Genomic DNA, 23,100 nt, shown 5'->3' on the forward strand with positions numbered 1-23,100 from the left:
GACAGGAGAAAGACACTGAGGAGTAGACTACATGGAAGGTAAGTATGACTTGTGTATGCTTATTTTGACTTTTATTTTCAGTACAGGTTTTCTTTAAGTGAAAGTGCTGCATGCTGTGTGTTATACACGTTATTAGCTGCGTTGACTGTTTGCACATGCTCAGTAATGACTTGGAAGCATATTTTTCATTGCCTGTATGCTCTACTGTATGCAACCATAATGGGGAATTAAGTTGTGCTGCGACTTTTTGGGGGCATTGCGCTGTAATTTGCAAAACGCAACGTCCTACTGTGAAAGAGGCCCAAAACAGCAATAGGAACGACACTAAAAACTGCAAATTGCATACAAATTATTTATTTATTGTATTTATAAAGCGCCAACATTTTACGCAGCGCTGAACATTAATTTAATAAAGCGCCAAATTACAAATTGACTTTACCTCCTGGTACTGGTAGGTCTTAAACTGATCGGTAAATTATGTGCTAACATGTCCCCTAATTTCCATGAGAATAGCCATTTTCGGTAAAATTAATGCAAATTACCTCATGAATTACCTCATAATTTACCTCATGAGGTAAAACATAACTAAAACCTACCAGAATTGCTAAATGTCATTACCTCATGAGGAAAATTACCTTACATAAGGAAATTTGTTTGATAACCCTACCAGAATTGAGGCCATGTAGAATATAACATAATTTGCAATGTACAATGCTTTTTCCTTTTCACATTTACCTTTTTTTTTTTTTTTTTTTAAATTATTTTAATTACCTGGTTTGCAAAACTGTCTTCCTGCAAACTGTCCAAACTCCTCCTTCTATTACATCATCCTGCTATACAACGTGGGTGGGATTATTGGTAAGAGCACCAAGCTCCACCCACTTCCTCTGTGCTGATGACTGAGATTATCTCTTTGTGGCCAGCACTGCAGCGTATCAACACCCCTTCCTGACTAGATCTTTCATGCTCTACCCTTCCACATGCTCTCCAGTGTGTTTACATAAGAAAGATAAATAATAAGAAATGGTTCTTACTGCTGGGTGATGAGAGGTGCACATGGCTCTCAAAGTTGGAATACTGGCCATAAACAGTTAAGCCGGGGGCGTAACTACATTGGGCCGCCAGGCCCCCCAACCCTGCAGAGATCTGTCAGCCGCCCCCACTTCTCCATCATGAAGCCCCCCCCCCCCTTCATGATGGAGAAGGAGGGGGCGGCTGACAGATCTTTGCGGGGTTTAGGGGCCTGGCTGCCCAAGCCCAGACCTGTACATAATGCAGAGCGGCTGTGGAGTGTTCTACAATACCTGCTCCTGGCGGCGGTAAAGGTCCCTCCCTCACTTCCTGTTCAGTATACAAGTGGCATGCAACCAGCCAATATCAACATGCGGCTTCAGACCCGTCATGTGACAGGGATGAGAGCCACATGGGGATTGGCTGGCTGAACTCCACTTGTAAACTGAACAGGAGCGAAGAGGACCTGTATTGCTGCCAGAAGCAGGTAATGTATAGTGCTCAGCTTCTGCTCTGCTCCCCCCAGCTTCTGCTCCCTCTCATTAAAGGGGAACTGTTAGACCTCTTAGTTAAGCAGTGGGAGTAGGTGGACTTGGCCCTGTGACCTGCTTTATGCTCGGGAAGGAGCTCTCACTTTCTTGGCAAGAAGTAGCAACTGGATACAGCCTGCCAGAAGCCAAAGAGGTAATTTCAATATAATTTATCTCACACTGTACAGACTAATAATGTCTGGATTCATGGAGTTCTCTTAAGACTGCAGTGGCATCAGTGAGAGGAGGCGGAGCTGGAATCAGGAAACACACCCACATTCATCATTGGTCACAGAAGCAGGATACCGACAGCTGAAAACAGTGGGAGGTGGTTTGTAAATATTTGGCCAGCCAGCAGTGAAGATGGTCAAAGGGATGCTAATAGTTCCGGCTTGCATGCAAATTGCATGCACCTTCAAGGCTCAAAACCCCCAGGCCCTTCCCCTAGTGGATGGTAAAACACATACATACCTTTCACTGCAGAGCAGGCTTCAGCATGCATAGCTACATGTCCTTGCTCCGGCTTGCATCCTCTAGTGTCCCGTGCAGCTTCTGACCAGGCCACTAGAGCTCCAGGCTCACTGTCATGTGACAGTAGTGAGTCTAGAGCTCTAGTTCAGAATCTGCATGGGACACTATAGGATGCAAGTCAGGGGAAGGACAGGGAGCTAAACATGCTGAAACACACTCCAACATGCACTCTGCATATTCCCCCCGCCCCCCCCCCCCCTCCCATGTATCCGATGGTATTCGCCCGCAGATAGTCTACACCCCACCTTACATTAAAAACTTGGGTTTCAAAAAGCTGGCCTATCTGCAGTGTTATATGGGTGACTGTTCAATAAGTGTTAAATCTTAACAAACAGTTCGGCCCGTGACTCATGCTATGTTATAGATTTTACGGGATTGAGTTTAACACCCCTGGTCTAAGGCATTAAACACAGCATAAAATTAACAGCTAAGGGGGATACAGTCAAAGCAGTTAACTTTCCCTACTTTACTTGCTCATTAATTGCTTGATTAGGAGTCAGTCTGAGAATTTCTCCTGCAGCCAATGATATATGTTAGCTTCCATTAGATGTAAATATGCATTGAAATTACATCAGAGTAGTCTTCTAGTGTTTCATTGGGGCAAACATTTAATTTTGAGTGTGATCCCGGAACCCAAGGTGTGAGATCTATTGGAAGCTGCCATATTTATTTCCTTTTAAACAACACCAGTTGCCGGGCCAACCTGCTGATCTTTCTGGTCAATGGGGCCTAAATCACACACCTGAAACACGCAGGAAGCTTCTCTGGTCAGATTTGTCATAGACATACTGTATGGTCGGCATGCTTGTTCAGAGTTCATGGCTTACAGTATTAAAGAGAACCTGTAATAAAAAAAAAGTTCCCCTGGGGGGTACTCACCTCATAGGGGGAAGCCTCAGGGTCCCAATGAGGCTTCCCCCTCCGCTGTAGCTACAGGCAATCCAGCGCTGGCTCCCCCGAAGTCTCCTGCAATCCAGTTCTCGACAAGCCGACAAGCCTGACAAGGCTTGCTATATTTACCTTCCTGGCTCCAGCGGGGGCGCTGTTGCGGCTCTCTGCAGGGAGATAGGCAGAAATAGCCGATCTCCGTCAGGTCCGCTCTATTACGCAGCCGCAGGAGACTTGCGCCTGCGCAGTAGAGTGGGCCAACAGCGTTCGGCTATTTCCGCCTATCTCAGAGCGGAGAGCCGATACTGCACCTGCACTGGAGCCGGGAAGGTAAATATTTACATCCCCGCTGTTTGGAGGGGCACAGTGAGACCGCAGTGGGACACAGGAGGACGGGGTAAGCCTCGATAGGATCCGGAGGCTTCCCCCACCCAAGGTGACTACTAACCAGGGGAACTTTGTATTGTTACAGGTTTTCTTTAACCACTTCCATACCATGAAATTGTGTGCTGATCTGTGCTGCGTGGGCTCTCCAGCCCACAGCACAGATCAGATAGCAGCCAGGCCGATCAGACTTCCCCCCTTTTTTCCCCACTAGGGGGATGTCCAGCTGGGGGGGTCTGATCGCCGCCGGCTGCTTGCGCTTGCGGGGGGGGGGCGCTTCCTGGCCTCCTTCCCCTTCCCTCCCTCTCCCTCCCCCTGTGAGCGGCGCAGGACGGATTTCCATCCTGCGCCTGATGGGATAGGCTTTAGCCTATCAGATGCCGGCGATCCCCGGCCAATCAGAGGCCGGGGATCACCGAACTCCTCTACGGCGCTGCTGCGCAGCAGCGCTGTATACATGTAAACACCGGGGAAGGTCTTCTCCGTGTGTTTACATTTACCCTGCGAGCCGCCGATCGGCTCGCAGGGTGTTCACGGAGACACCCTCCGTGAACTGACATGGTATACACTTCAGGATTCAGGGGCGTATATATACGCACCGAGAATCCGGAAGTGGTTAAGGTAGTCAAACATCTAGCGATGATGGGCAGATTCGACCAAGAGACAAATTTCTCTGTAATTGAATCTGATCTGTTGGCTGCCCATACACTGCAGGCTGATTCCTGATCAATTTCATGCATTCGCTGCCTCGCTGCCCCAATGCTATCCCCCAACATAAAATGCCCCCCCAGTGCAAGTTATACATGACCTGTCCGCAGCCTCCGCTTGTCCACTGCTGGCTCTGGGCACTCTGTTTTCCATACATGCGCGCCACATGGTTACCAAGTAACGTGGCCCCGTGAGTGACGTCTGACATCATACGTGCACCCTTACTAGGCAACCACGTGGGTCGCGTGTGTATGGAGAGCGGAGTGCGCCCAGAGGACAAACAGGGGCAGCGAACAGGTAATGAATAACTTGCACTGGGCACCAGAGGGACATTTAACATTAGGGGGACAGCGCCGGGGGTTTCGTCGCCTTCGTCCATCTTCCCGAAATGGCACTCCGTTACTGCCGCACACCCAATTGAGCAAGTCGGCCCAACATCTTGCAGCATGTGCAATCGACTTATGCAACCAATTTCCGGCGGAAATTGGTCGCATTGTCGGTCGGGCATGCACTGCCACAGATTTTCACCTGATTCGATTATAATAATCAAATCGGATGGTCGATCGGCTGCCAAGTCGCCTGATGTATGGCTACCTTTAGAGGCAGAGAATCAGCAGGACAGCCAGGCAATATGCATTATTTAAAGGAATACTGTAGGGGGGGGGGGGGTCGGGGAAAATGAGTTGAACTTACCCGGGGCTTGTAATGGTCCCCCGCAGACATCCTGTACCTGTGCAGCCACTCACTGATGCTCTGGCCCCGCCTCCGGTTCACTTCTGGAATTTCAGACTCCAAAGTCTGACAACCACTGTGCCTGCGTTGCCGTGTCCTCGCTCCCCTGATGTCACCAGGAGCGTACTGCGTAGGCACAGACCACACTGGGCCTGCGCCGTGCGCTCCTGGTGACATCAGGGGAGCGAGGACACGGCAACGCAGACACAGTGGTTGTCAGACTTTTAAATCTGAAATTCCAGAAGTGAACCGGAGGCGGGGCCAGAGCATCGGTTACTGGCTGCACGGGCACAGTATTCCTTTTAAAGGAAATAATCATGTGAGCCTCCATAGCCATCTCCCGTCAGGTTTCCTTTATCACAGCAATGTAAATTTGCACTCCTTTGAGTTTAGCTTCTTGCCTGAGGAGAGCGGCTGTGATTGTTCGCAGCCCCAACGCAAAACCAAACCAAAAAGAAATACTGACATTGTGTGAAAATATGGAAATAGTGCTGCCTGTGTCCTGCCAGCGGGACAGTAAACAATGGAGAAGTGAGCAGATTGGTTTTGGGGTAATGTAAAAGCTTCCATGGAGTTTGTCTTGTGTTGGGTGTGGATTGTCAGCATATGCTTTGTAAGTAGTTGGGCCGCGTGACGCGAGGTGCCGGCGTTTCGTGTTCGCATGTTTCCCTCCGATCAGACTTGTGAGTGGGAATCGGAGCACCACATTCACGCTGTAAACAAATTCCCAGAATCCTCTGTGTGTAGCCTGCGTACGATCGTCTGTAGAGTTTCCAAAACGCAGGAGCTGTAACCCTCTGCCTGAGCTCCGCCTCCAAATCTTAGGAAAGCCCTCCCGCTGTATACAGTGGGTCAGTTCACTCAGCATTATGAAAACAACACCCAAATCCAGGCACATCGCCTCAAGTTAGGACAGTTGAAGTGGACCTGAACTCTTGCACAGGGTAGAAGGAAAACAACGAGAAATACACCCTGTATGTATTTAGAGAGTTTAGCCTGTCTAATTCCCCCTCATCTGTGACTGATCACAACTGTAATTTGATCCCTCAACTGTGTCAGCTGGCTGCCTCTGCAGAGCAGCCAATTCGTAAACACAGGATGTTAACCCTATGTCTGCTTCCATAAAAGCAGGAAGTAGACACACTGCAGATTTATTGAAGGATTTGTATCATCTATAACAAAAATGTTTTCTTTAAATGTTATTGTGCTGTGTGTGTGTGTGTGTGTGTGTGTGTGTGTGTGTGTGTGGGGGGGGGGGGGTGTTAAAGTTGACCTGAGCTCATAACTTCCTCTCTCCTCTAAAAGATAAGCAACAGCATAATAACCAGAAAAGTAAAAAAAAACATTTCTTTGTTACAGCTGAACAGGGGTACAGAGGTGACACAGAGGACAATAAAGGCATGGGGGATGTACAGGGGACAGAGGTGGAAAAGTGTTTCGACTTATGGACAGATTCAGGTTAAGAATGAACTGAGTACATTCCCTATCTTGTTAGTTAACCGAGAACTGCCTGTATCTCTAAAAAGTTGCAACTCAAATCATTTGTAAGCAGGAGACGGCCTAGATGGGTAAACTTGCTATAAGTGGTATAACTAGGAGGAAACTTTTATTTAGCACATGCTGGCATCCTCCTTTAGGGCTTGTTCACACCTAGGGCGTTTTGTGGTTTTTTGAGCACTGGCGATTTTTAAAAACACCCTGAAATCGCTTGTGCAATGATTCCTTATGGGATAGTTCATATCAGGGTGTTGCGTCCGCTTTCCGTTCAGCAAAGCGCTGCATGTACCATTTTGCTACAATGGAAGGTATAGGAAAAACGCAAAACGCTCACAAATCTTTTTTGGGGTTTTTTTATCCGGCGATTGCGTTCACGTTTTTAAGAATAAATACATTGTATTTATTCTTTTCCGGGTCAAAGAGTTCACTTCCCTGGAAGTGAAAAAAACAGAAACTCTCTGCAAAGGCGCTTACAAAAGTGATTTTCACAAAATCGTAGCGCGCAGTGGAGAGCCGGGAGGGGGAAAAAAACACGCAAAAAATTGAAAAGCGTTTCCGTCAGCGATTTTAGATGTGCACAAGGACTGAACAAGATTTGTAAATAGGGGTAACCTTGTATTGGGAAATAAGTGGAGTGTCAGGGGTGCGTGTCGGCCGTTCTCCCCGTTATCAACAGATCTTTTGGTGATGCATTCACAAAACCTGCTATTATCACAAGATCGCACCTAGATGGAGGAGAAAACACACAACTGATTATTACCGAGATGATTTGTCTAATTATCCAGTTAAAACAACATCATCATTTTTAATGTTAAAAAAACACCTCCCCCCCCCCCCCGTCTTGTGATCCCGTCCTCTGGACGTTCGCGCCTCTGTCGCCATCCGCTCGGGGCCTTCTTACACCTCTCCCTGACTTCACATTCGTGTTGATGGGAGGAAAGGAAAGATGCAAAAGAGGCGAAATGTAAAATGTCATCGAGAGGCGGCTGTGTCACATCTACGGACGGCTGTGATATTTACCACCAAAATAAAATGCATAAAAAAAAAAAAAATCAAAATAGGAACAAGAAGGTGGGTGGAGGGGAAGGAGGGTTTGGTTAGAGATATAGGGGGGGATTCCAGATGTAATCCGCTCTGTGGTCTAATCTGCTGCTGAGCAATGGAAACAGCCATTGTCCGGCCTCTCGCTCTCTGTCGCTCTCGCGGTTAATCTCCGCACGGGGGACAGGCCGCAGATTACGGCCATAATTTCTTTGTAGAAAGGATGCGCCCGGGACTCCATCAGATAAGCAGATTGTTCTCATAAATGGATTTGAGGGCTGCACACATAACCGTCTGCAAAAGGCGAGGCTGTGAGCGAACACAGTGCGGCCGGCTTACAGGGGACTCATCAGGGGGCATCAGTCTGGGATGACATATGCCCTGGGATGTCTGGGATGACATTTTTCCTGCAGCCGGTAGACTTCCATTAGCAGCAAAAACCAAGTGTTTTCCTCAACGCTAGCATTTCTGCTATGTGTGCACCTAGCCAAAGTCTTGAACTATCCCGCTTTGCATGTAATGAGTCTACAGGTAGTCCTCAGGTTACGAACGCCCGACATACGGATGACCCGCCAATACGAACGGCCCGATCCCGTCGTGATGACGTCATTTCCGCATGGGAAAGTTTGAAGAGGCGGCTTCAAACTTTCCCCGAGTGCCGGAGCATGTCCCCAGCAGTGTTGGACTCCTCCGAACAGAGTCCAACGCTGTCTGTTGTTCGCTCTCTGCCTTCTGCTCCCAATAGCCGCATACAGCACCGCTAGATGCAGCACCCATTCGCTTCCTGTATGTCACATGACATACAGGAAGCAGTGCGATGCTGCATCTAGCGGTGCTGTAAGCGGCTATTGGAAGGCAGAGAGCGGAGGATAGACAGTGTTGGACTCGGGCTGGAAAGTGAGTCCATAGGGAGAGTGAGGGGAAGGAGCAACAGGGGGGTAAAAACGGAGGCACGGGGGGGGGGGGGGGGGGGGGGCTTACAGAGGCACAGAGGGTACAAATGGAGGCACAGGGGAACAAACAGAGGGGGGACAAATGGGCACTGAAGGGGACAATCAGGCACAGGGGAAGACAGAGAGGCACATAGGGGGACACTGGAGCCAAAGAAGGGCACATGGGAGGTAAAGGGGACAGAAATAGCACAGCATTCCGACTTAAGAACGGATTCAGGTGAAGAACGAACCTACAGTCCCTATCTCGTTCGTTAACTGAGGACTACCTGTATTTCATATATTAGTTTCACCTATTAAGTTGAAATACTAAAACAAATGAACTTTTACACAATATTCAAATTTTTTGATTTTCACCTGTAGATCTAGGAAGTGTTTCTGGTGCTGATACCAGAAAAATTACCATAAAAGTGGATATCCTGAATAATTTAATGCATTATTATATGGTATAGGTCACTACAGGGCCTGTAGGCATCCCAGACTGATCTAGGGCATATGTCATCTCCTGCGTAGACTGGCTCCGACTGACATAAGTGACGGGACCCGGTTCCTGAAGCTGCGGGCAGCGGAGGATGGCGGCGTGGGAGCGATCCGAGCGGATGTCCCTTTAAGATATATTATCATACTTTGGTTTGGGAAGTAAAGTAATGCAGTCATACGGTGGTGTTCATGCGTCCTGTAGATTCATAGAGCGTGATAAGAGTGACAAGTCCTCTTTAAGGCTTAGCACTGTGGGAGAGAGAGAGAGAGAGAGAGAGAGAGTGATTGTCCGCCGTCCCCCACAATGAGGGGGGGGTCTCTATTCTGCTGAAAATTGGCAGAGGATGGCCCAAGTCTCCCCAGAATAGCAGCAGAGGAGATGGAGAAGCCAATTTTACTTGTGCCGCTACAATATGGAATAATTCCTGTTTTACTTGGAACACACAGAAGCTTCAATTAGGTCTTCTATTCTCTCCTCACATTATCTTCATAATCATTATCACTCTTTAATGAATTCCACCAGGCAGCGTCTCCTCCTTCCTGCTCCCAGTATGGTGCACCAAACCCAGCCAAATCCCCTTCCCCACTGGGGGACACAAACAGCAACAAGAACCTGACTGAGGGACTAACCTTTCTGCACTTTCTCTTCTTCACTCAGACATCTGTATGAATGCGCCTTACAGAGGATCTTTATCAAAAGATAGAAGTAGGCAGACAAAATATAATCAAGACACTGCAAAGTGATAAGATAAAAAAAAAAAAAATAGGAGAAAGATCAAGAAGTGATTCATATTCGCCGTGCAATTTGTTCATGTTGTTTGATCCACCGTGAGTCTGCGAGTCATCATCTTTACTACTGGCAGAGATGGAAAAAACAGACAGCACTAAGTGCCATTGTCTAGAAACACACCCACTAACAATGTTAAAAATATATATATAATTATATAAAAGGTAAAGATTTCTCGTGGGAAAGTGGCTACACCTCTAGACACACCTTCACTTATGCTGCCTCACCTCCAGCCACCCCTCTAGTTATGTTGCCATATTTCATGCTACACCTCCAGTTATGCTGCCACACCTCCAGCCATACCCCCAGTTATGCTGCTACACCCTTAGCCACACCTCCAGTTATGCTGCTGCACCTCTAGCCACACCTACAGTTATGCTGCCGCACCTCCAGCCATACCCCGAGTTATGTTGCTACACCTTTAGTTTTACTGTAGTGCCTCCCGCAACACCACCAGTTATGCTGCTACACCTTTAGCCACACCTTCAGTCATGCTGCTGCACCTCCAGCCAGACCTCCAGTTATGCTGCTACACCTTTAGCCACACCTTCAGTTATGCTGCTGCACCTCCAGCCAAACCTAAAGTTATGCTGCTACACCTTTAGCAACAGCTTCATTTATGCTGCCGCACCTTCAGTTATGCTGCTACAGCTCTAGTCACACCCACAGTTATGCTGCTACACCTTTAGCCACGCCTCCAGTTATGCTGCTGCACCTCCAGCCAGACCTCTAGTTATGCTGCTACACCTTTAGCCACACCTTCAGTTTTGCTGCTGCACCTCCAGCCATGCTGCTACACCTTTAGCCACAGCTTCATTTATGCTGCTGCACCTTCAGTTATGCTGCTACAGCTCTAGCCACACCCACAGTTATGCTGCTACAGCTTTAGCCACACCTCCAGTTCTGTTGCCACACTTTCAGCCACAGCTCCAGTTATTCTGCTACACCTTTAGCCACATCTGTAATTATGCAGAACTCGTGCAGTCAAAATTAACCAATGGCATAGCACTCCAAAATGAACACTGTAGTAGGTTAGAAGTTAAGTTCCCAAACTCATAAATTATAATGAAGTCAACTTATGTGGCTGCCTCCTGTACGAGCTGAGTTCAGCAGAGCTCTTTTTTTAATCCTTGATGCCAGATAAACACTTCTAATAGTTAGTATTACTCCGGATAAGAATAATACAAATAATAGGTGTCACTTATTGGCGGCGCACTTGATAACCCTCATTTGGCTTCGGACAGGAAAGGGCTGTTTAGCGGAGAGTGAAATATTCTCTGCATGAAGAGTCCATTTTAAGATTTAATAACTGGATTTGGTATCATCACTCTGACAAGATAATCTGTGAAAATGTTAAATTTGGTTCACGGCAGATCAGTCATCCTGCGCGTGAGGCGCCGCACTTTAAAAATAGACCGACAGGAAAGATAACGGCCAGCTCGAGATAGATTGTGCTGGAAGCAGAGATGTGCTTGAGTGCCAGCTCCATGGGTCAGGCCCAGCGGGCAGAGTTAAAAGGTCACTCCAACTAAAACGCACTTTTCAGTGTTTGGTGGAGGCTGCAGAGATAAACCACTGAACCGTTCCTTATGATTTCCAGGCACAACGGCCATGAGATCTCTGCATTTTTGAACTCCCAGCTCTGCACACCTATGACACGCATTGCCAGGGTCTCCTGACTCTCTCTGCTGGGATAGTCATTTTTTATATTTTTTGGAGAGGGGAGCTTCTTACCCTATTTAATATCTTAAAGAGGAGCCCAATCAGTAGCTGACACCCTCTTTCCCCTGAGAAATCTATACCTTTTCTGAAATATATAATCAGAAAGAAGGGGGTCTGTGTGGCTGATATTGTGGCAAAACCCCTCCCACAGTGTGATGCCATGGCCATGACAGCTTCCTGTCTGTGAACCTCACTGCATTGTGGGAAATAACAGTTTTTTTCAACTGCCAAACAAGCAGTATCTCCCTCTCATTGTGGATCAAACCACATGGTTGAATTACACAGCACATATCACTCATTTCTTGATCTATATTCTATTTTTTAACTTCTCGCTTTCCAGTGTATTGATTTATTTTATTCCGCCTACTACTATTTTTTGGTAAAGTTCCTTTTTAAAGAACAACTGAAGCTAGTGGAATATGGAGGCTCTCATATTTATTTTCTTTTAAAGTGAACCGGAGGTGAGAGGGATATGGAGGCTGCCATATATATTCCCTTTAAAACAATACCAGTTGCCTGGCAGCCCTGATGGTCTATTTGGCTGCAGTAGTGACTGAATTACACCAGAAACAAGCATGCAGATAATCTTGTCAGTTCCGACAATAATGGCAGAAACACCTGATCTGCTGCATGCTTGTTCGGGGGCTATGGCTAATAGCATTAGAGGCAGAGGATCAGCAGGGCTGCCAGGCAACTGGTATTGCTTAAAGGGAACCAGAGGCCCCCCAAAAAAGCTTTTATACATACCTGGGGCTTCCTCCAGCCCCATACGCACGGATCGCTCCCACGCCGCCGTCCTCTGCTGCCTGGATCCGCCGGTACCGGGTCCCGTCATGGCCGCCTGTCGGCCAGTCGGCCGGCAGACGCGGCCAATTGTCCGCATCACATGGGGCTCCCTCCATGTATGTACGCGTGAGGCTGCCTACTGCGCAGCCTCACGCGTACATACATGGAGGGAGCCCGTGATGCGGACAATTGACCGCGTCCGCCGGAAGTGACGGGACCCGGTACCGCCGATCCAGGAAGCGGAGGATGGCAGCAAGGGAGCGATGCAGGCTTATGGGGCTGGAAGAAGCCCCAGGTATGTATAAAAGCTTTTTCTTTTTTTTTGTTTCATTTCTCTCTGGTTCCCTTTAAAAGGAAATAAATATGGCAGCCGTCATATTACTCTCAACTCAAGTTCACTTTAAAGGAATACTATCGATACCCAAGTGTTCTAAAATGACAGTGTGCAAATAATGTCTAAGTAGCTGTGTAAACATTGTCCTACTTTTCATGTTAAATATCAGAGGCAAAAGCTGTAATTTATTGAGGGTAGGATTTAGCTATATTGGGACAAATCAATTGCAGAAGGGGTGTCTGCTTCAATGCACAGCCAGAGTTGCATATCAGACTACAGAAAGCAAATATCAAACATATCAAACTCTGAAAGCAAAAACAGTATGAAAAAGCTGTGACAATTAGTTACATTTTCTCTGCTCTCTTCAGACATGTCAGTCAGAAACACAGGACACAGGAGCTGCAGCTGTTGGGAGCTCTCTTCTCTGTCACACACAGAGCTACACATACAGAGGCGTATCTGAGTAATACGGCGCCTATGGCAAACACTAAAACTGCGCCCCCCCCAGTGAAGCAGAGTATTTTTGCTCTCCGAGGAGAGTGCCGAAGCTGAGCATTTCATAGCAATGCTGTGATGCACGCCCTGCATAAAAGTAATTTGGTGATTCGGCAATCGTCAGACCCTAAATTACACCTCCCTTCGAGTTGCTACATATTGCTGGTTATTTTTTTCAGAAATATATTAAAATTAAGTAGCCATGTGCCCCAACATTAAAGGGCAACTGAAGTGAGAGGGATGTGGAGACTGCCATTTTTATTTACTTTTAAGCAATACCAGTTGCCTGGTTATCCTGCTGATCCTCTGCCTCTAGTACTTTTAGCCATAGCCCTTGAACAAGCATGCAGCAGATCAGGAGTTTCTGACATCATTGTCAGATCTGACAAGATTAACTGCATGCTTGTTTCTGGTGTGATTCAGACACTATTATAGCCAAATAGATCAGCAGGACAGCCAGGCAACTGGTATTGTTTAAAAGTAAATAAATATGGCAGTCTCCACATCCCTCTCACTTCAGTTGCCCTTTAATGTTGGGGCACATGGCAGTTCCCCTTTAAATAAATGAAGTCACATTCTATCAAATAAAAGAATAAGGTAGTCACATGCCCCCAGATAATCAAAAAGTTGTGTTCTTCACAGAATTTTTTTCCAGCTGGGTGGCTCAGTATGGTCATGCTGGGTGGAAAAGGAGGGTGACACTGGGCGCAACAAGTAGGGAGGGGCAGGGAGGATCATGTTAGGTGCTACTCTGTGTGGAGAAGAGTGGGGGAATCATGCTGGGTGCTAGTAAATGAGGAGGGGGTGAGATCCTCATGCTGTTTGGTACGGAGTGTGTGGAGGGGTTTACAATGGATGATGCCAGTAGAGAAGGGGGAATGTTCCTTTGGGTGATAGGGAGCTGGAGTTCTCATACTGAATGCTGCTTTTGGAATGGGCATTCAGACTGAATGCTACCAGAGGCAGATTAAGACTAGACAGGGTGACCAATTTAGGCCCCAAATGAAATGCACACAATTCTGTCATCAAAAAATTGAAGGAAGGAGGATTAGTAGTGAGACTGAGTCTCTTTGAGGAAACGGAAAGTTTGTGAAAAGATGTGGGAAAGAGAAAAACAGGGAAAAGTGTGTGTGAGAGGGAGCATGTGAGTGAGATAAGGAGGGAAAGTGTGTGTGAGGGATAGTGTGAGTGAGAGACAGACTAAATGCAAAACAGGGGGAAAAAACAGGAGTTGGGGGGTGGGCAGAGAGATGAGATAGGCAGTAAAAAAAAGTGTGCATATATGACTGCTAAACAGCTAATGTATGACAGAGAGGAGTAAAAGGTTTGCAAGTTGGAGGTGCATTATTACGTTCATGAAGTGAAGACTTTGCTTACATGATTTCTCTCTCTCTGCTGTGATGGGCTTGGCTGGCCACCTAGCTGCTTCTCACGCAGTCAGTGGTGTGCACGTAATCTATGTGCACTCACTGTCTGCGTCACCTGACCGCCTGCTGCTGCTACACGCGTTGTCTCTCCTCTCCCACCCCATCAGCCCCAGCGGCATGGAGGCAGCCAATCAGGAGCGGGATCGCCGGCCGGGGATGAAATGCAGCAAGTAGCGCTGGCCTGGCCGCTGTTGCTATGGCGACCACCAGACGCTGGGAATCGGCGAATGGAGGAGGATCGCCAGCGCCCGGGGATTGCGAGGCACTGTCTGGCAGCAAGTGGACGGTGGAGCCGACATTACTACGGCAACCACAGATGCTGGGGGCGGGCAGCGCAGCGGGGAGGACAACTCCAGACTGGCGGAAGTGAAGGAAAGCCGTAGTAGCGGCGGCCGGGTGGCGGCTCCGGGCTCACTCACGCTGAGAGACGGTACCGCTCTCTCCTTCTGCAGGTGCGGGGGATGATGGTGCAATACAAAAATGCGCTGGCGGTGAGCCAGCTCAGCAATTTAGGAAGGCATGCAGTGCATCCATGCATGCCAGGACTAGCACGGGACACAGGGAAGATTTATTGATTACTGGGGATGCGCGCCCCCCCCCCCCCAGGTGGGGGGGGCACCCATGGCAGGTGCCCTATGTGCACCCCTGTAGATATGCCCCTGTACACATAGAGATAACTGATCAAGTGTTAGGGGAATTTCCTCTCTCCTCATGGCTCAGTCAGTCGTCAGTTTTGGCATCAGTAAAGTTTGAATGTATTTTGATAACAGTAAACAAAGAAGTTGCTACTAAAATGTATACACCAGTACTTAGCAGCACTTCCCAAACAATTCCTGTGTCAATTGAAAAAAATATGTGAATCGATAGTATTCCTTTAAGCAATACCAGTTGCCTGGCTATCCCGCTGATCCTCTGCCTCTAATACTTTTAGCCACAGACCCTGAACAAGCATGCAGCAGATCAGGTGTCTCTGACATTATTGTCAGATCTGACAAGATTAGCTGCATGCTTGTTTCTGGTATGATTCAGACACTACTGCATTCAAATGCATTTGCAGGGCTGCCAGGCAACTGGTATTGTTTAAAAGGAAATCAATATGTTGTCCTTTAAAGCACGCCTGAAGTGAGAGAGATATGGAGGCCGCCACATTTATTTCCTTTTAAACAATGATAAAAGGGTGGCATTGTTGTAAGCTCTGCTTCACTTTACCATGAATAAAAAGATCTTAATACTGCAACAATATGACAGTGTCTGCCTTTCATCATTGAAGCTTAAAGTGAATGTTTACCAGATTCAAAAAGTAAAAGTCAGATACTCACCTAAGGAGAGGGAAGGCTCGGTCCTAATGAGCCTTCCCCCTCCTCTCCCGATGCCCGGTCCCGCCCAGGATCCCCTGTAACAGTATTCGACCAGTTCGGTCAAATACTGCCACTTTCGCATGCCTTCGGGAGCTTTCGGAAGCCTTCGGGAGCACTTGGGCTCCCGATGACGCGGCCGCTCCATACTACGCATGCGCGAGCGCCCTCTATGACGCACTCGCGCGTACGTAGTATGGAGCGGCCCGTCTTCGGAAGCCCGAGTGCTCCCGAAGACCTCCGAAGACCCTGCGCCGGCGGACGCGAACGGGAGAGCCAGCGCAGCACCGAGGGCACCGGGAGAGGAGAGGCTCATTAGGACCGAGCCTTCCCTCTCCTTAGGTGAGTATCTGACTTTTTCTTTTTGAATCCGGTACCCATTGGCTTTAAAGTCACATCCTGGGTGCTGCTGGACGGAACCAGGCGCGTCAATCAAGCATATAACTGGAGTGCATATTCCTCACCTAAACATTTTCCTCTTAAACAATGCACATTGCCTGGCTGTCCTGCTGATTCTCTGCCACTAGTATTTTAGCCCTAGACACTGAACAAGCATGCAGATCAGATTTTTGTCCGGATTTTTCCACATGCTTGTTTCAGGTGTGTGATTCAGACACTACTGATGCATGAAAGACCAGCAGAGCTGCCAGGTAACTGCAGTGTTCTCTCTAGAAAATGTTTCCAGCCGGGTTGCATGAAAAAGTAGCCAGGTGGGGTGCGAGGGAAGAATGCAGGGCTAAAGCAACTCTACTTACAGAATAGGAGGGGCATGAGGCGGGTGCTCACCAAAATTAGGCGGGTGGAGCACCCGGCTAAAAGAGCCTGGGGAGAACACTGAACTGGTATTGTTTCAAGGACAACTGAAGTGAGAAGAATATGGAGGCTGTCATAATTGTTTCCTTTTAAACAATACCAGTTGCCTGGCAGCCCTGCTGATCTATTTTGCTGCAGCGGTGTCTGAATTTACACCAGAAACAAGCATGCAGCTAATCTTGTCAGATCCGACAATAATGTCAGAAGCACCAGATCTGCTGCATGCTTGTTCAGGGTCTATGGCTAAGTTTAGAGGCAGATGATCAGAAGGACAGCCAGGCAACTGGTATTGCTCAAAGGGCAACTGAAGCAAGAGGGATTTGGAGGCTGACATTTATTCCCTTTTAAATAATGCATGTGTCTTGTCTTTGGCTGTCTTGCTGATCCTCTGCCTCTAATACTTTTAGCCATAGACCCTGAACAAGCATGCAGCAGATCTGGTGTTTCTGACATTATTGTCGGATCTGACAAGATTGTTTTTGGTGTGATTCAGACACTCCAGCAGCCAAATAGATCAGCAGGGCTGCCAGGCAATGTGTATTGTTTAAAAGGAAATAAATATGGCAGCCTCCATATCCCTCTCACTTCAGTCCTGTAACATTGTTTTTTCTCTTGAATTGAATTACATTTTATGTACACCTTTTCGGCTCAGAAAATGATTTCCATAGACGGATTAGTGAGTCATAATGAGAGGCGGCCCTTTCTTCCTTTCAGGAAACACTTTCAGCGGCCCTCTGTCATTAAAAGTGGAATTCATTTTGGCGAGCCGGTTGCAGATGCGCTTTATGCTGAATTTCTTCTGACGTATTTATTTATAAGCCGTCGCGCTCCCTGAAAGAGACGTTTTTTTGGAACAGTTTATTAAAGTTGCTCCCGGTCGTTCTAAATGCAGCTACTGTTCCTGAAAACTCTGAAAAGAAAAGCGGAGTAACAGAGCGCCGAGAAAACAATCGCTTTCTCTTTTGTTTTGTTGTCCCCCCTCCTTCTATTCTTTCCTCTCCATCCTTGGGACCTTTATTAAATTAGTTCAACTCAATTAAAAATAACTTCAAAAACATCTCAGGCTTTTGTCTCTGCGAGCACTTGGAACCCAGCGCACGGAATGTCACCCCTTTTAACTAATCCTTTTGGCTGAAAGCAGAAGAATGGCTCCATTGTGACATCAGACAGTGCTTTCAAGGGACCCTACAGTACCAAATTGAGGTCAGAGCAAGACAATTGCCGACATCCAATAGACATTCAAGGATTCTGCACAACTCTATCAAAATTAGTTTTTTCTTCTTTCTTGCTTTTTATTTTTTTTTTATGTGGCAAAAACCAGGAACACAATAGGGAGGCCTAAGGCTTCATCCGTGGTCTCCATGTTTGCTCAGGACAAAGGCCTTCCCGTGAAGAATAGGCTCAGGCTAGATTTTCCCATCACTGCCGCGCTCAGATGGGTTGAGAATAATACCAAACTGTGAGAGAGGTGTTGGGTAGGCGCAGCGCCATTGTAGCCCGTTCACCGTCCGGGACGTGACGGGTGAGGGCGATCATGTTTCTCAAAGCTGACATGTGATTCAGTGGTGGAGAACAAAAGACGAGATAGGCTACCCCGTTTTAATTGTCTGAGAAAACAATAATATTATTATACACCACATTGTCACTGGGAAACAATGCAGAAGCCTCGCAAGCTCCGACAAGCCCCTGCTCAGGGATCTTACACGATGTTATCAAGAAATAAATCACTTGCTTGAGATGTTTTGTAAGCTCAGACCTATGTTTTGTGAACTTAGGAATGCCAAATATGCTTTATGCTTGGAACACGTCCCTCCCAGAATCCCGCACTCCAGTTGTGAGGTCTTTGTGTTCCTGTGTGTGAGTTTTCCTAAAACAGGATTGTTCAACGGGCCTCTTTATTTTTTTACACGCACAAACGATTGTTTGCAGAGCTCGCATGAAATAAGGGCGACTATTTTAAACAAATGAACAAGATAAATATGTGATGATTACACGACGGAGTGTAAACTGTTGTCAGCAGCACAGCTGTATGCGGGGGTCTTGGAGTAATAAAGTAGATGTCGTGAGTTTTTTTTTTTGTGGAAGCAGAGCATGTTTGGGCCAGGCTGAAGAATTAGATCTGCGTGGAAGACAGAAATGTGAAGTTACACGATAATAGCTTTCATTTTTAATTGTTTCTTTAAGAAGTTTTGGATTGACTTGAACCCCCATCGGGCAGCGTGGTAGCATAGTGGTTAGCACTCTCGCCTTGCAGTGATGGGTCTCTGGTTTGAATCCCAGCCTGGGCACTACCGGTATCTGCACAGAGTTTGTATGTTCTCCCCGTGTCTGTGTGGGTTTCCTCCGGGCATTCTGGATTCCTCCCAGGTCCCAAAAACATACAGATAAGTTAAGTGGTTTTCCCTAAATTGGCCCTAGACTACGATGCATACACTACATGATACATATAGACATATGACTATGGTGGGGATAAGACTGTGAGCCCTCTGTGGGACAGTTAAGTGACAAGACAATATACTCTGTACAGCGCTGTGGATGATGTTGGCGCTATATAAATAATAATCAATATGCTATGGCAGGACCTTAAAGTAAACCAGAGACCTGGTAAGGTAATGATTTGATACTTACCGGGGCTTCCTCTTGCCCCATAAAACTGATTCAGTTGCATCAGTCTGGTCTACTGCGCATGTGCGGGAGGAAAGTTCATGCGCAGAAGACCCAGACTGAGCCCGTTACCGGGGCTGAACAGCAGACCTCGGTAGGACGGTGTAGGATTCACATGTGTTTAAGGGGCGGGAGGGTGCCCCGGGTAAGTATCAAATCTTTACTTTTCTGGTCTCTGGTACACTTTAAATTTAAAATCAGACCTTAACCTGAAGAGAGGGAAGTCTCAGGATCCTATTGAGGCTTCCCTCGGTGGTCTGAATCCCGCTGTTGCTGAGCACGGCCCCCCTCCACATCAGAGCAGCGCAGCTCGTCTTCCTGTATCATGGCCGGGCAGCAGCCGCGCGAGCCCGCACGCGCAGTAGCACAGTGCCTGCAGCTCTGGCAGACAGGCCACGATACGTGAAAGCAAGCTGCATGGCCCCGATATGATTAGCAACAATGCCCTATCGCTAATCTGCGGGGGGGGGGGGGGGGGGGGGGGGGGCGGTGGAAGGGGAGACACGCTCAGTGACAAGGAACATCAGACCAGCGAGGGAAGACTTAATAGGATCATGAGGCTTCCCTCTCTTTAGATAAGTATCTGATTCTGTACCCAATCTTCGGCTTGGGTACACTTTAATGTAAGCTTGAGGTAAGACAAATTTTAAAATATATGCATACCTGGGTTAACTGTAAGGTCTCCAGACGCTGTGACCCCTTGTGTCATGACAGGTACACTTTAGAGTACTCCTAAACCGAACGGTACCTATGGAAAGAAACACATGACAACATTACTTACCACCTGCTGATTCTCCTCACCTTCTCTTTTCTTCCATCAGTGCACAATGTTCAAGAGCAAGAGACTGTAATGCACATGCACTGGATGCAATGTCATCAAGAACGTACGCAAATGGCAGAAACTAGGGGGAGTGAACTGGGTGTGAAAGGGCAGTGGCGTAGCTAAGGCCCCGGTGCGAGTTTTACACTGGCCCTTCCCCAAGCACTTTATACATAATAATTGATGCGGTTCACCAAAACCTGCCAAGGACAACACAGTGTCGGAGGTGCAAGAAGGGTCTGGGGAAAAGCTTGTTAATGATAACTACTATTCAAGGTTTCTATAGAAGGGATTATTACCAGCACAGGACTAATAAAGGGCTAATACTGCAGTTGAGGGAGGGCCCTGGTGTGGTCGAGACCTCTGCAACCCCTATTGCTGCGCCACTGGGAAAGGGTAGAGGACTGCCCCTTGAACCTCTTCCATATTTGACAGGCAACCCAGTCAAATATTTTAGACTAGTAGTGACTAAATGACATATGTCACAGCACCACTCACACAGCTAACAATGAAAACTCACTCAGGCCTAGTGCACACCGAGCGGTTTTTGGAGCGATCCGCCGGCCGCATCCGCCTGTAAAAACGCTTGGCTAATGTATTGCAATGGTGCACACCAGCGGTTTGAGTTTTTTGCCCAGCCGCAAACGTGCCTCCTGCTGCACGTTTGCGGTTTGCAGAAGCGTTTCGTCCTCAATGTAAAGTATAGGAAAAACGCAAACCGCTCTGAAAAACGCTACTTCAGAGTGGTTTGCCAGGCGTTTTTGTTACAGAAGCTGTTCAGTAACAGCTTTTATTGTAACAATATGTGTAATCTGCTACACAAAAACGCACCCAAAACCTCTCTTAACATACCTAGAATCGCTCTGAAATCAGCTCCCAAAACCGCTAGCATATTGCGGATCTGCTAGCGGTTTTGGTGTGCACTAGGCCTCAGACGGTACTTTAAAGTGTACCTGAGACCAAAGAGGTCTCAGGTTTTATACTTACCAGGGGCTTCCTCCAGCCCCCTTGAGGCCACTTGCCGTCTCCCCAGGCTGCTCCAGTACCCGCTGGACGGCCCAGTACACTGGGCAAATCACACGTCATCAGCCACTCTGGTGAAGTTGCGCGACTCAGCCACAGTAATGGGCATCCAGTGGGATCAGGCCCGGGTTTACATCACAGCAGCCCATAGGCACAGATGTCCTGGCACCATAGACTTCCCCCTCCATGAACCTACATACACCCACCCACTGTCACTTCTCCTTTAGTTCCTTTGCCCATCATAGGTAGCTACAGGGGCCCCTTAGTATTAGGTAGCCAGAGCTATCCTCAGTTTTAAGCAGCTAGGGGTTCCCCCAAGTATAAGGTAGCGAGAGGTGCCCCGGAAGGGAGATCTGGACAGCGGAATGCTGAGAACTGGGTGAGTAACCTCTAATTTTCGCTTGGGATTCTGCCTAGATAAGGCAGGAGGGAGGCACTTAGGCAGGGGAATGAGCCACCTTTCCATCATCTGACCCCTGTAGGCACGTGTCTACAGTGCCTTATGGTAAATCCTGCCCTGAGTGGGGTACAGGAGCGGCCTGGGTAGACGGCAAGTGAACGAGCAGCCTCAAAGGGGCTGGAGGAAGCCCCAGGTAAGTATAAAACCTGAGACCTTTTTGATCCCAGATACACAACAAAGTGCACCTCAAGCGAACCTCTTGTAGATGCTTTCTACGCTGTTTTCCGGACCATCATTGCTGCATGCGGCCCCCCAAAAGGAATCCAGCAACAGCTTGCCAGATTTCAGAACCGGGCGGCGCTACTCTTTATGTACAAGCACAGCCATACTGCGCCTGTGCAAGTACGGCTGTGCCTGCAAAGTATGCCAGAGCTGCCTTTTGTTACTGCGCAAGCATGGCCTCACTCGTGCTTGAAAAGGAGGGCAGCTAGGATCTTCCAGAGAGTTCCCAGCGAGTTCACCTCAAGCCGTTAGGGCTCGTTTCCATGTAACGCAGGGCCACGCGGCTCCGCATTTAGCATCACTACCCATTCATATTACTGTCAACCATGCGCTGCGTTTCAAAAGTGAATTGCAGAGCATGAATGGAAATAGCAGAGAGTGCAGTCTATGCACTGTCTGCTGTCCCTGCGATCATGTTTCCATAATTGCGGCTGAAAGCGCACTGTATGGAAACAAGCCCTTAGGCCCCATTCACACTTACAAAACGCCGGCGATTTTTGCTGGCGTTTTGCAGGAGTGATTTTCCCGCAATTTCACACGGAAAAACCACTGAACACTGCGCCGATTTTGCCACAATTGTGTTTAGCGCTTCTATAGCACTGAAACGCGATCGCCGGGAAATCACCTGAAAATGGTACAGGCGACGCGTTTGCATTTGCAGCAATTAGCGCAAAAAGCCCAAGTAAGACCGGGCCCATAGGGTTTCATTGCGCTAGCGTTTGATCGTTTTGCCAAAATCGCGGCAAAACACTCTGGTGTGAATAGGCCCTTAGTGGAGGCTTGTGTTCTTGACACTTTGTGAGGACTATGCCATAATTTGCAATATATCTATGTAAAGTTTTGTCTATTACACATAAGCCATGGTGCATTATTGCCTTTTGATTACCTGACTGGCTGGATTTCATGCTGACCTCCTGTGCTACATCACATATTGCTTGGCTGGAAAGGACTACATTCTCTGTTTTGTCAAAACATCTTCCCATCCACCATCTCCGAGTCTCATGTGGTGAAGAGGGAGGAGCCTGGAGGTGCTGCTGTGAGCACAGGGCTGATCCCGCCCAGATCTTTCCTGTGAGGAGAAGGGAGATGTGGGCGTGGTCAGGTATTGGCTCTGGCAAAGGAAGATACTCCTTCAGCACTTCTATCTATATTCTGGGTACAGATCTCTGGGCCTAATGACTAATGACTTTTTTCAAAGACATCTCTAGAAAAGCTGCATCGAATATGACCATTGTGTGAGGTACTGAGTCAGAGAGGTGAGTGCTGACAGTCCTGTGACCTCTGTGATTGTTCCTGCACTCTACGTCTTGTTTTGGTGGTTACCTCGCTGGCAGGGCGTAGTTTTCAATCACTGCCGCAGCGCGCATTCGCAGTTTTCGCCGCTCCCCACCGATCTCGCCGTTTAATCCCGACGTATCTCGCCGCAGCTCATTGGCTCTG

The 23,100-nt window shown here is 47.8% G+C and overlaps 1 long non-coding RNA gene across 1 annotated transcript in view; it reads right to left on the minus strand.

Moving 5' to 3' along the window:
- LOC137564295 (uncharacterized) overlaps nucleotides 1-22,657 on the minus strand; it is a 44,594-nt gene extending 21,937 nt beyond the window's left edge. The window contains exons 1-2 of the long non-coding RNA XR_011030569.1: nucleotides 22,547-22,657; nucleotides 19,799-19,883 (exon numbers count right to left, since the gene is read on the minus strand). This is a non-coding gene — a long non-coding RNA (uncharacterized lncRNA). The remainder of the gene's footprint in view (nucleotides 1-19,798; nucleotides 19,884-22,546) is intronic.
- Between the last annotated feature and the right edge of the window lie 443 nt (nucleotides 22,658-23,100).

The sequence above is a fragment of the Hyperolius riggenbachi genome, chromosome 3 (assembly GCF_040937935.1).
Source record: "Hyperolius riggenbachi isolate aHypRig1 chromosome 3, aHypRig1.pri, whole genome shotgun sequence".
Classification (NCBI taxonomy): Eukaryota; Metazoa; Chordata; class Amphibia; order Anura; family Hyperoliidae; genus Hyperolius; species Hyperolius riggenbachi.